Source organism: Heloderma suspectum, chromosome 3, assembly GCF_057233095.1.
Source record: "Heloderma suspectum isolate Gila_16-S chromosome 3, 16-S_ref, whole genome shotgun sequence".
Classification (NCBI taxonomy): Eukaryota; Metazoa; Chordata; class Lepidosauria; order Squamata; family Helodermatidae; genus Heloderma; species Heloderma suspectum.
Genome location: NC_139460.1, coordinates 42,166,251 through 42,178,304, shown reverse-complemented (window position 1 = coordinate 42,178,304; position 12,054 = coordinate 42,166,251). Strand labels below are relative to the sequence as shown.

Here is a 12,054-nt window from a genome sequence, read left to right as displayed (position 1 = left end):
TTTTATTGTTGTTTCCAGTATCATCTGAAGCCCTGAGTACATGTAGCTTCATCCAGTACTCATACAGCAGCAAGAGAAATAGAATACAGAAGGGCCAGCAATGGGCTCATTAAAAGCTAAACACACAGAGAGACAGGTCTACAAGTTCCAGTTTCACAATTCGGTCTGCTCTCAGCAAAAGGCCATACATAAAAGAAGTAGGGATATATGACAGGTAAGACATGCCATTTTGAGGAATGCAGCTATGCTATTCTGGCCAACTGTCTGGTGTAGAGAAAATAGTAAAAACTAAATTGGGATTTTAAAAAGTTTTATATCAAATAAGTAGAAATAGATAAGTCACAAATTATAAAAAATCCAAAGTCATCAAATGTGCACTATTGTTTGAAAAATTTAGAAGACTACAAAAATGAATTCACTACCTAGAAATATAGTCACAATAGGTCAGTTCACATGTAATACAAAATAATCCCTCTTGCCCCACCCTCCCTTCACATGGTCTACCTGGCGTAGTGGATACCATTTGTGTCCCTGTTTTTTCATGCGATAGGCTACGTAGTGGACACCATTTGCATCCCTGTTTTTTCACGCGATACGCTACGTAAATAGCTACGTAAATACAGATACGTAGCCCATCGCAAGTAGAAACAGGGATGCAAATGGCATAGCAGACGCCATTTGCATCCGGATCACTTCCTGTTTCTCAGCAGCAGCGAAACTGCACAGCAATAGCAGCCATATCGCTTGCGGAATGGAGCTGGCCGGCGGCTCCCCAGACTTACCGCGGAGCGGAGCTGGCCAGCGAGGATTCTGGGAGGAGGAACGGACCACCTCCCCCCCCCCCCACAGAACCCAGGTAAGGGGATTTGTACATCCCTACATGTGAGCCCATTGTCTGTATACTAGAGCTGTGCGCATATGGCCTCTTGAAATTCTCCACTTTACTTGCAGGCAGAGAAATTTGGGAGACAATTTCATCTAATTTCTCCATGAGGAGGAGAAATTCTCAACCATTTATCCCCATTGACAGAGCTTATGGCACAGCTTCTTTCTTTTTTGGTAACGGTTGTGGGGGGGTTGTGCGGTAGCAGCATCAACTGTCTTGGCAAGCTGGTCCCCAATTTCCATCCACTGCAATGCAGGTGGGGGCAGTGTTGTGTCTAGCTCCAGAGATGAGGTAGAATTAGTGCTCTGCCAAAATCTGTCCTCCAATTTCCTGAAAGTTTTCTCCCCCTCCATCAAAGAGGCTTCCATTGTTCTGCCTCATTCAGGATGTTTTATAATTTATTTTTGTGGTATTTTAGGGCTTACCTAATCACAGCTAGCCTCCCAGGCTGCCTGAACGTCCTGATCTGAAAAAGCCCTATGGGAGGAATTACCTCAAGGTGCCTTAAAATGGGCTTTCACTGAAGTGTAGGAAGCTGAGGAGGCTACAGGAGGCCAGAGAGATGATTGTACAGTCAAAAACAGGACACTTGTGCCCCTCCTTGGCCACCTCCTAAGTAAGGTAAGCCCAAGAAACCCACACCCAACCCATGAGAATTTCTCCGAAATTTCTTCACCGTTGAATTTTTTCAGAAGCAATTTCACTTCTACCAAATGGAATGAGAATGGAAAAAATGTGGGAGAAATTTTCAGCACAATACTACTATAGACTAATATCCATGAAGGGTGAGAAAGCAATTAAAACATGCATGAACAACCTGATTCATGGTGTTACTACAAAACTGTAAGATGTCTAAAGTTCAAGACTGAAGTATTGAAAATTTGGCAGTACTAAGTGGGGTGCTTCAAGTAGAAATGCCATCAGCTTTCCAGCTGTAATCTAGATCACCTTTCATGCTTACAGTGAAAACAGTATCTTTCACAACACAGCCAAGATAAATAAGAATTATAGTAACAGAGTTGTAGAGTATTATAGGACCTACATTGGGATAATGAGACATCAGAATGTGATGCAGCTGTAAAGTAAGTACAGGATACCTGAAGCTGTTGGGCATTATTTTCTTTTCCATTATCAACAACTGACTGCAATTTTGACAGTAGCATTTATTTCTTCTTACCTATAGATAGTGATGGTATTTTTATGTACTGAAAAATAGCTACAAGTAGAAGACAGCAAGGAACCTTCTTGGATTGGCTACTGTGTAGGCCATTGAAGGAAATATCCTGGGTTTTGCTTCACTGACAACTAATTGTCCATTTAGACAAGGAGTGCTTAAGCATTTCATAAACAGTAATGTTTTCCATAGCAGAAGAGCCATGGAGAGAAATGCTGCACAGAGTGCACTAAAGAAATGTATGAAGTAGTAGATTCCCTTAATCAGCCATTTCCTGCTTAATCCGCCCCAGTAATACCTAGTTTTCTGTAGAACAGCATATTGACAACCCCTGTGAAGAGAGACCTCTCCATCTGTTGAAATGATCATAGGACATCCCAAGGGGGGCATAGATGAAGTGTAAATAGGAAGGGACATACTGAAAAGGCACTTTAGAACAGGAGTGGGCAGAAAATAGATCTCCATATGTTTTTGGACTTCAACTCCCAGCATTCCTGGCCATTGGCCATGCCAGCAGGGGCTTCTGGAAGCTGAAGTCCAAAACATCTGGAAATCTACCTTCTGCCCACCCCTATTTTAAAAGAACATCAGAAAGGCCAGGAAGGCACAGCCTGGACCACCAAGTAGTAAGCTTTATACCTGCAAACAGAATGAATACAGAGAAATGAATGTCTAAAAATGCTGGTATGTTCTTAGGTTAGTCAACTGAAAATACAGAGGCTGTGTTCAGACGATTGCAACAGGGGAAGAAGTCATCGTGGCCTCTCCCCCCGCCCCCACAACTGCCATATGCATAATCCTGCATGATACAGCGTGGCTTGGCGTGTCGTTCAAACCAGTCGCACGGTGGGGGTGGCTTCGTACCCACCCTACAGCTTCTACTGCATGTCATGGGTTTTAGGGTGGGTACAAAGGCACCCATGCTGCACTGCCTGCCCAGTTCAGACAACCCGCCAACCTGCGCTGCATTGTGGGGGATTATGCAAATGGCAGTCACGTCGCATGCATGGGGGTTGGGAGATACACCACGATGGCTTCTTCCACCATCACAATCATCTGAACCCAGTCAGAGAGAGATCATCCAAAACTGAAAGATCAACCAGTTACTAGAGTTCTATGAATACTTTTACATCAACTCCTTTCCTGTTTTTTCAGGAATTTGTAATATGGCTTCAGCTGTCAGTCCTTACTCTCTGTGCTGAAAACCTTTCTGCAGTATCATGAAAATCCAATTCAGCCTGCACCGGAGAAGAGGCACTCAAGTCAGAGATGCAACTCGCTCGTGTTTTCTTAGTTTGAGCCAAGAGAAAGTGAACCCATTAGACTTACTTGATCCTGCCGCTGCTCTCCTTCCTGTGGTGAAGCTGTTTTGTTCTTTTTGCAGCTAAGACGACTCCTGTGCCAAATAGCAGAGCACTTTTCAGTCATGAAACCTCACACCATAAAGAGCCCTCTGTTGCCTCTCACAGATCCAGGAGGAGGAGTCTGCCCCAAACTGCAGAAACCACTAAAAGAAAAGTCAACAGTTTCAGCCTTTTCCCATTAAACGCCTCTCCCTCCCTGCTTCCTATGCATTTCATTTTCCCCAGCCTTTTCCCCTTCTATCAAGAGATGGAAAGAAGGCACATTAGGGGAACTCAGAGAGCTAGATCAGGGAATCACTCACAGATGTCTATGCAAATACCCAGATGGAATCGGTTGCCAAACATACAAGTAGCCCAAGTACATTTCTGCCCTTCAGATTTCTATCCTTGTGGGAATTCTTCCCAAGGTACACCACCTATCCTTTACATCCTTCGTTGCTTCCTAACCTCCATGTTACAAGCCCCTTCTCAAATGCTGAAGTGGTTTAGCAACCACAGTGCTAACAAATTCAACATTTATGTAAGTAGAAAGCTGCCCAGGAAGTCCAACACTGTCACATTTGACTTCAGAAGAGACTTTTCAAAAACTAGGGGACTGGATGAAAAGAAGTCAAGACTGAGGCCCAGTTCACATTGTTGTGAATGAGTGAGAACAACCTTGCAACGGGTGCAATTGGGAGGAAGGAGGCAGCACACTCATTTGTTCACAACAACCCAGGCTTTAAAAATCCCTGGGTTATTGTGACATGTGAAACAGGCCTGAAAGTCAAGCGGTTCAAATCTCTCCAAAATGCTTAGAGGTTATTTAAAAGCACAATAGTAGCTCAGCTAGAATATATATCTCAGATTAGGAAAGGTAAAAACAAATCCAACAGGATACCAGCATGGTACGGTTAATAAGACTCAAGAAAGCTACAAAAGGCAAGAAGGCTTCCTTTTAAAACAAAATGAGAACAAAAATGAGCAAAACTCCATCAAAACAAATCTAGTTGACAATATGGCAAGTAAAAACAGATTTGAGAAGCATACTGCTAAAAATATTAAGATGAGCAACACATATTTCTTTAAATACTCCCAAACCAGGAAACAATTGTTTTATTGCTGGTATTGTTTGTTCTTTTTGTATATTTCTTTTGTATTGTACTTTTCTTGTGAGCTGCTTTTAACTCTATGAGGAAAGGTATGACATGAATGTTTTAAATAAATAAAGGATGAAGGGGTTTGAACATGCCATTCCAGAAATGCAAGGGCCCCTTCTTTTCATGGAATGGACTCTGACCCAGCAGAGGCTCCTGCTGAAGACGGTGGGGAGAGGCAACTTTTGCTCCCCCCTGCAGTCTCCTGCACTACCTACACTATTCCAGAGGGCCCCCCATCTTTCCTGAGTAGCTTTTTCAAGGGCAAGGAGAAATCTGTGAAAATCATCTCCCACTTTGTCCTGTTAGGAGAAGTGTCCCATAAGCTGAATTCCTAAGACACCTAAGGAGATCACAAAGAAACTGAATAAATTATTTGTATCGGTTTTCACTGCAGAAAATATTGGACAGATATCCATGCTTGATATAATTTTTTCGGGGGCAGTATCTGAAGAACTGGATCAAACAGATGTGACAAGAAATGACATAATTGTGCAAATTGCATTGTATGCAAATTTTTTAAAGCCCCAAACTCCGCAAACTGGCTCGACTTGATTCAGATCAGGTTGGGCCAGCTCGCAGGAAAGTGAGCCAAAGTCCAGGGGGCTGAGCTAATAAAAGCTTGGTGAGCTTCACCCCTGGATGGATTCGTCCGACATCCCTACATTGGCCTTCCTTCTGCAGAATATTGGCAACGATAGGGAGCAGATGCCATTTCAGATTCCTACTTAATTGGAAGTGTGACTTCAGCAACAGAACAATAGATAATACATCTATAAGCGACAGGTCAAATTAAAACCTGAGGAAGTAAGCAAACGTAAGGAACTACTACACAAGGTTTTGCAATTAATATTAAACTAATTTAACTAATACCACACACAATTACATGTAATGGTCTGAAAGGTACATGTAAAGCAACTTCTCTACATCAAATTTAATCACTGTTTAAATGATTCTTAACTCTGTTGAAAATAAAGGCAGTGATATGAGGGTGAGAGAGAAGGATCCAGGCAGAGAGGATTTCATGCTACAGAGTATGCATATGAAAAGAATCTCAAGTATTCAACTATAACTGAAAGAACAACAGCGGGAGGGGTGGAAAGCATTCTATTTAAAAAGTGAAAATGCCCGAAAGCACAGATATTTATAACAAACCAGTTGGTGTATCAGATCATTTAATGTGGCCTGGAATGGAATGACCTGAGTTTAGAAATGAATAAGCAGGACCAGAATTCCAGTACGTGGGTTCTTCCTACTCAACTTGGTGCATGAAGAACAAACTGATCAAGGATAGTAGTTCTATCTTCTGCAACATGGATGTCATATCTCTGCATACAGCAAGCACAACAATGTGCAAATCCTGAATTTATTTCTGGCACCAATGCAGCTACAGGAGCTGTCGTATAACGTTTTCATTAACACTTGAGGTTATGCACAGTCATGTGGGTTTCCCAGGAAAATTTCGAATTATAAAATTTTCCTATGCAAACTGGCTTAATTTGCATAGGGTCACTTGCATCAGAAATTTTTCAGTTTGTGTTGGAAAATGTTCTGATGCCCTAAGGAGTGATTTAATTTAGCATATTTATTTTACTTGTATTTAGTAAACAATAACACTAACAAGTATCAATAGTATGTACATCCCTTACATTGTTTAAATGTAAAAAAAAAAGAAAAAAGCAAAGGTACCAAAAACTGTTAACACACTAATTCAGCCGTCTCCAACCTGGCGCCTGCCAGATGTGTTGGACTACAACTCCTAGCATCCCCATGCTCGCTGGGGATGCTGAGAATCGTAGTCCAACACGTCTGGAGGGCACCAGGCTGAGGACCACTTATCTCTTTTAACAGAGTTCAGGTCTCTTCCACTATGGCTGTTTGGGCATAGTGGCTTCTCTTTCACTACTTATTAGCTCCACTTCACACTGCAACACATGCATTTCAGTGGCACATATGTATTCTCTTACATAGTTGCTAGGGATCATCACTTGAAAAATATTAATTATGATGTTTAAACTGTCAAGTTTGCCTAATATTGTAATTACAATTGGCATCCATTCATTATTACAAACATATATATGAAATAAAAACGTTTCTGCGGAAAAAGGAACATCGGAAAATTTTCTGCCCCACATCACTGGTTATGTATGGTCTCCTCCCCACACTGCAACTACATGATAATCATCTATCCTTTCTATTTCAGTGCTTTTTGATAAACAAATGAACTGTGGTCCAGCTAGGATTCTTGATTTATTATTATATTTATATCCTGCTTTTTCCCTCTTGCAAGGAACCCAATATGGCTCACACAGTCCTCGTCCTCTCCATATTGTCCTCCCATCAACCTTGTGAGGTAGGTTAGACTGAGAGTCAGTGACTGGCCCAAAGTCACTCAGCGAGCTTCATGGCCAAGTGAGGACTAGAATCCAGATCTCCTGAGTCCCAGTCCAACACTCTAACCACTACACCACACTGGCTCTTGTTTAATCTGGTTCATGAAGAAAAATCATTCTACCGTTTAGGATCTAGTATTATCAGTATATATATTGTACTAACTAAACTTCTGATATAACCTATGAAAGATTTTCTTCTCAGTACTTAGGCAGTCTATCACTTCAGATGTCATCTCTAACAACAAACTAGTTTTATGAGCTTCAGTCTCTCAAGGAAGAACAGTTTTTAATGCCTCCTTTTGTACATTAGGTATGATAAACCCCTTGATGTCACTTACAGCAGACAAGAGAACAGCATCAAACCTCAAAAGCTTTTTTCCCTAGAGTTTCCAGATGGAAGGGGCATACAGTGACCTCAAGTCAGAGAAAGCTAGCTGTACTTCTGCCATTGAAATCAATGGGACAAGTTAGTCATAAACTAACTTGCTGCATTCATTTCGGTGGGGCTCAAGAACAAACCCTAACTGGCTTGAGCAATGGGTTTTCTTAACTTCACGGCAGTAAGACAAATTTCTGCTCATATAGGTATCCTCCTCATGAGAGTTGGAAAGCAAAAGGTCCAGTTCATTCTGTGAACCTTGTACTATCTTTTGGCAACTGCTGCCTTGCTGAAGAGCTAGCATAGCTTGCAGGTGCCAGAGAGCAGGGCAGTTTCTATTAGCAAAAAAAAAAAAGTCAGCTAAACAATGCTCAGTGTATCTTGAGGCAAATTATTTCCTCAAGTGCTGACTGCATCCAGAAGCTCTGCTTAATTAAAAGTTGGTTTAATTAAAGAAACACTGTGCCCTGGTGCATAAAGACATATATTTCAGTGAACCTTCAGAATAAAATGAACCATGCTAGTGCTGAAAAGACACCATATTAAATAGTAACATTTACTCTTGAAAACACTATACTGAAGTGTTCTGTCAGCTGAGCAACTGTCAGCAATTGTTCGGTGTCCAAAAGCGGCAATCGCAATCACACTAATTTGGGAGTAAGCCCTGTCACACTCAGTGACACTTCCAAGTAATCACACATAGAAATGGCAAAGTGAGGAGCGCCAGCCGTAGGAAGCCCTCTCCTCATTGCAGTCTAACCCCCTGCAGCCCCCCATGTAGCAGCTACTGCTTTTAGCCACTCACCAATAACTGACCTTAAGGACAAGAGTTGCTAAATAACACGGATCGGACTTTGCTTCAAATGGTTTCCTGGAAGAGGAGCACACATTAATAGAAGAGCTTTGGCTTAAAAAGCACAACCTGTGTAACTAGTACTCCGCTGAAGCAGAGCTCACATCAGCTGTCACAACTGGCTCTGTTTACTGCAATCAGCTCCTTCAGAGGAAAATAGCGGGTGGGGTAGGAGATTTTTGGCAGGAAACTGGTGTGGAGCCCTCGATCTGGATCAGGAGCTCAAGTTGTGTAGCAGTTCCGTGTGCTTAAAGTAATACAATGTGTAATTTGGACCTAGAAAGGAAACTGCATGAGGTACAGAGAGGAGGGAGTAATTTCTCCTGTCTCCCCATGATGTTTTTGATTGCTTGGAAGAGAGTGAAAACTGAGGCTTTTGCTCTGTTGTGTTGAAGTGCTGATGGGGAAGGGAAGTCCTGTGGGAATGAATACACATGCATACACAATACATCGATATTGATATCCAAGACAATTTGTACATGCTGTGCAGTTGCTTATGGAGAATATACATGCTCACAGGGGTCTCCCCCCTCTCCCTCACCCCGCCCCCCTTAACATTGGCAATGTAGCCTCAGATCACAAAAAGATTTCTATCTCTCTGGGCTAAAGTGTGATTAAAATTATTGTCTGAAATTCTCCTTTCTTACTTGTGAAAAACACATTTCCATAATTGCACCATTTCTTCATAGCCATCTCCCCTTGTTCCACAAGAATGACTGTTATATTTCTCTATGAATTTTCTTGAACCCCCATTTTGGGGGTACTAAATAAAGTGTTCAGTTGCAGTATTTTTCTAGAGCGCTTGTCTTCAGCCAATATTGTGATCCCTAACAGGATGCAAACCTATCTAAGGAGGATAGCAAGAGTTAAAGATGGTTATTTTTTGGAGGGAAAATGAAAAAGACTAACAGGGAAAACTGAAGAAGAGAGACAGAAATTGGAGAGAGAAAGAATATAAAACTGTAAATTTGCAAAATAAATAAATAAAAAGTAAACAGCATTTGACATTACAGGGTGAGGTTCATTTCGGGCGCAATCCTATCCAGATAGGCAGCTGCCTCCGAACTCAGAGGCAACAACCTACCAATGCAGGGCAGGAGAAGCACGGGGGGGGGGGGGATCATTCCCTCCACGCTTCTCCTGCCCTGCATTTTTGGCTAGACAGCCGATTACAGCTATCTAGCCACAAGAGGACGGAGAAGGGGAGGAGGCTGCTATACAACACATTGGATGTTTCGAACAGGCATTTGCACCCTCCCCGCCCCAGAACGTCCCCAGGCACACTCCTTTTTGGCCGCTCTGCACTCCTCTTGAAAGCACAGAGGACAGGACTGTTCTGCGCTGCCTTGGAGGCAGCACAGAAGTGGGGGGAGGTCAGTTCTCCAGGAACCGAGCTCGGACTGCGGGCCCTGAGGTCGGTTCCCGGAAAACAAGGTATCTCCCTTATTTTATTGAAATTTATTATTTAAAAGTACTTATAGGCTGCCTTTAAGGGTGGACCCTTAAGGGCAAAGGTGTGTCCTGTATTTGGAATAACTGAAAGTCTCTTTCTTGAGTAGGGCCTCAGGAGTATCAAACACTAGACTATTATTTTATTTACTAAGGGCTATGCCCTAATACAAGGAAGTACATTTTGTAGGAATTAGGTGTATTGAATGTGTTTCCACAGAAGCCAACAGAAAATGAAATTAATTATCAATATTGCCCAGTTTTCTAAGTTAGTTAATGCATAACTTCATACAATTGTCAGGCACCCCTTTATTTTTAAGAGGGGGCTGCTATTTTAAAAAAGCATGTCCCTTCACAGAAAATTACTGCCGTTGCTTCCTTCAAGATAGAAGAGCTCTACAAAATTCCAGCCAGCTGTATTCCTTATGGTTTCCTCTTGCACCTTTAAATTCCCATTTAGTTGTGTTCATACACTGGGCTACTCCAACCAGGGTTACCAGAAGGAAGACAGGAAGCAGAAAGAAAGAACAATGTGTTTTGTGGAACACTATAAACATCTTGCGTCACCTGTAAGTCTCACAAATTTATTCCAGCATAAGTTTTCGTGGACTATACCAGAATAAATTTGTAGTCTTTAAGGTGCCACAAGACAACAAAGATAAGAAAAGCCTATCTTTTCTGCAATAGGCTAACATGGTTATCCTCTGGAAACTATAAAGATGATAATTTCTTCTTCCTTTTTAAAGTGTAGACCATGAACTGAAACAACACTGAACATTTGGCAGCACTCACTCCTTTTAACTGGGCTGTTTATAAGCACTTTCACCACCACTACCCAGCAACAGGATTCGGGTTTCCTTGCTAGACTATACTCTTACGAAATGAGGGCTCCTACCCAGTCCTCGTTTATTTCGGTAGCTAGTGGGGCTACTGGTACTATGCTCACCTTTACGCACATCTAGCTGAAAAGCACCCAGGCCACAGTATTTATACTCCAGTCCTAAGCCTGTTTATTCAGAACCAAGTCCCACTGATTTCGATGGAGCTTGCTTCCAGGTATGCGTGTTAAAATCGCTTCCACACCGCACAATCCTATGCGTGTCTACTTAGAAGTAAGTTCCACCATGTTCAATAGGATTTACTTCCACGTATACACAGTGCAATCCTCTACGTGCCTGGTCAGAAGTTATTCCCACTGAGCTCAATGGGGCTCACTCCCCGGGAAGTGGATATAGGACTGCAGCCTTAATCCGCCGAACAGCCCGACCCTATCCATATTTACTCAGAAGTAAGACTCTTCCTATGCGGGCGTACTCTCAAAGGAGTGTGCGGGGCGCAGGGCTGCTGCAATCCTATGCCTATTTCCCTGCGAGCGCGGTCCATCGACTGCAGTGGGGCTTCCTTCCGAGTAAAACATTCATAAGCTCCGGTGGCACCAGAGCATCACCGCCCCGCTCTCATGGGTGCCACACGGCTCCTGTAGGAAAGCGCCTCAAGAACCGACTAGCCACCGCCCCAATCCCCCACCCTCTTCCTCGCCGTCCCGCACTTACGCGTTGCTCGGCCGAATTCCTCTTCCTTTTACTTCCCCTTCTGCTCAGGACTCGGGTATCAACCCAAATCCCCCGCCAACCACGGAGATGAGGACGGAACGGCCGCCTCTAACAACCATGGAGATCCTTCCCAGCGGCTAGAGCGTCACCGGTCTTGGCCGCGCTCTACGGTTGCTTAGCAACGAGGCCAGGGACCAAATAACCCTTGCTGGCCTACGGCTTTCTAGTTACGAACCAGCGTGTTTCCCTTTCTCTTTTGCGGTTTCCCACAAAAGTGCAAATCATGCTTCGTAAACTCTTACGAGTCCCCTGGACTGCAAGGAGGCCAAATCAGTCCATCCTAAAGGAAATCAAGCCTGAGTGCTCATTGGGAGGACAGATACTGAAGCTGAAGCTCCAATATTTTGGCCACCTAATGCGAAGAGAAAACTCTGGAAAAGACCCTGATGCTGGGAAAGACTGAAGGCAAAAGGAGAAGGAGACGGCAGAGGATGAGATGGCTAGATAGCATCACCGATGCAATGAATATGGACTTGACAGCACAGGACAGGAAGGCCTGGAGTGCTATGGTCCATGGGGTCACTGGAAAAGACCCTGATGCTGGGAAAGATCGAAGGGAAAAGGAGAAGGGGACAGAGGATGAGAAGGCTAGATAGCATCACCGATGCAATGAATATGGACTTGAGCACGCTCCGGGAGAGAGCGCAGGACAGGAAGGCCTGGCGTGCTATGGTCCATGGGGTCACGAAGAGTCGGACACGACTGAACAACAACAACAACAAACACATGATCACACCATTTCCTTATCCTCACTCACCTACCCCCCGCTGTCATTCAAACACCCGGCCTTGCTTCTGTACTCACAAC

At 43.4% G+C, this 12,054-nt stretch overlaps 1 protein-coding gene across 5 annotated transcripts in view; it reads right to left on the bottom strand.

Annotated features, from left to right (window-relative positions):
- B4GALT4 (beta-1,4-galactosyltransferase 4) overlaps positions 1–11,219 on the bottom strand; it is a 45,363-nt gene extending 34,144 nt beyond the window's left edge. For 3 of the 5 annotated variants that reach the window (XM_084843043.1, XM_084843041.1, XM_084843039.1), the window contains exons 1-2: positions 11,188–11,219; positions 3,390–3,567 (exon numbers count right to left, since the gene is read on the bottom strand). The gene's annotated coding sequence lies outside the window, so the exon portion shown is untranslated. Of the gene's footprint in view, positions 1–3,389; positions 3,568–8,148; positions 8,312–11,187 lie in introns of those variants that run through there. The other 2 variants (XM_084843040.1, XM_084843042.1) reach the window with 2 other exon arrangements.
- Positions 11,220–12,054: the final 835 nt, after the last annotated feature.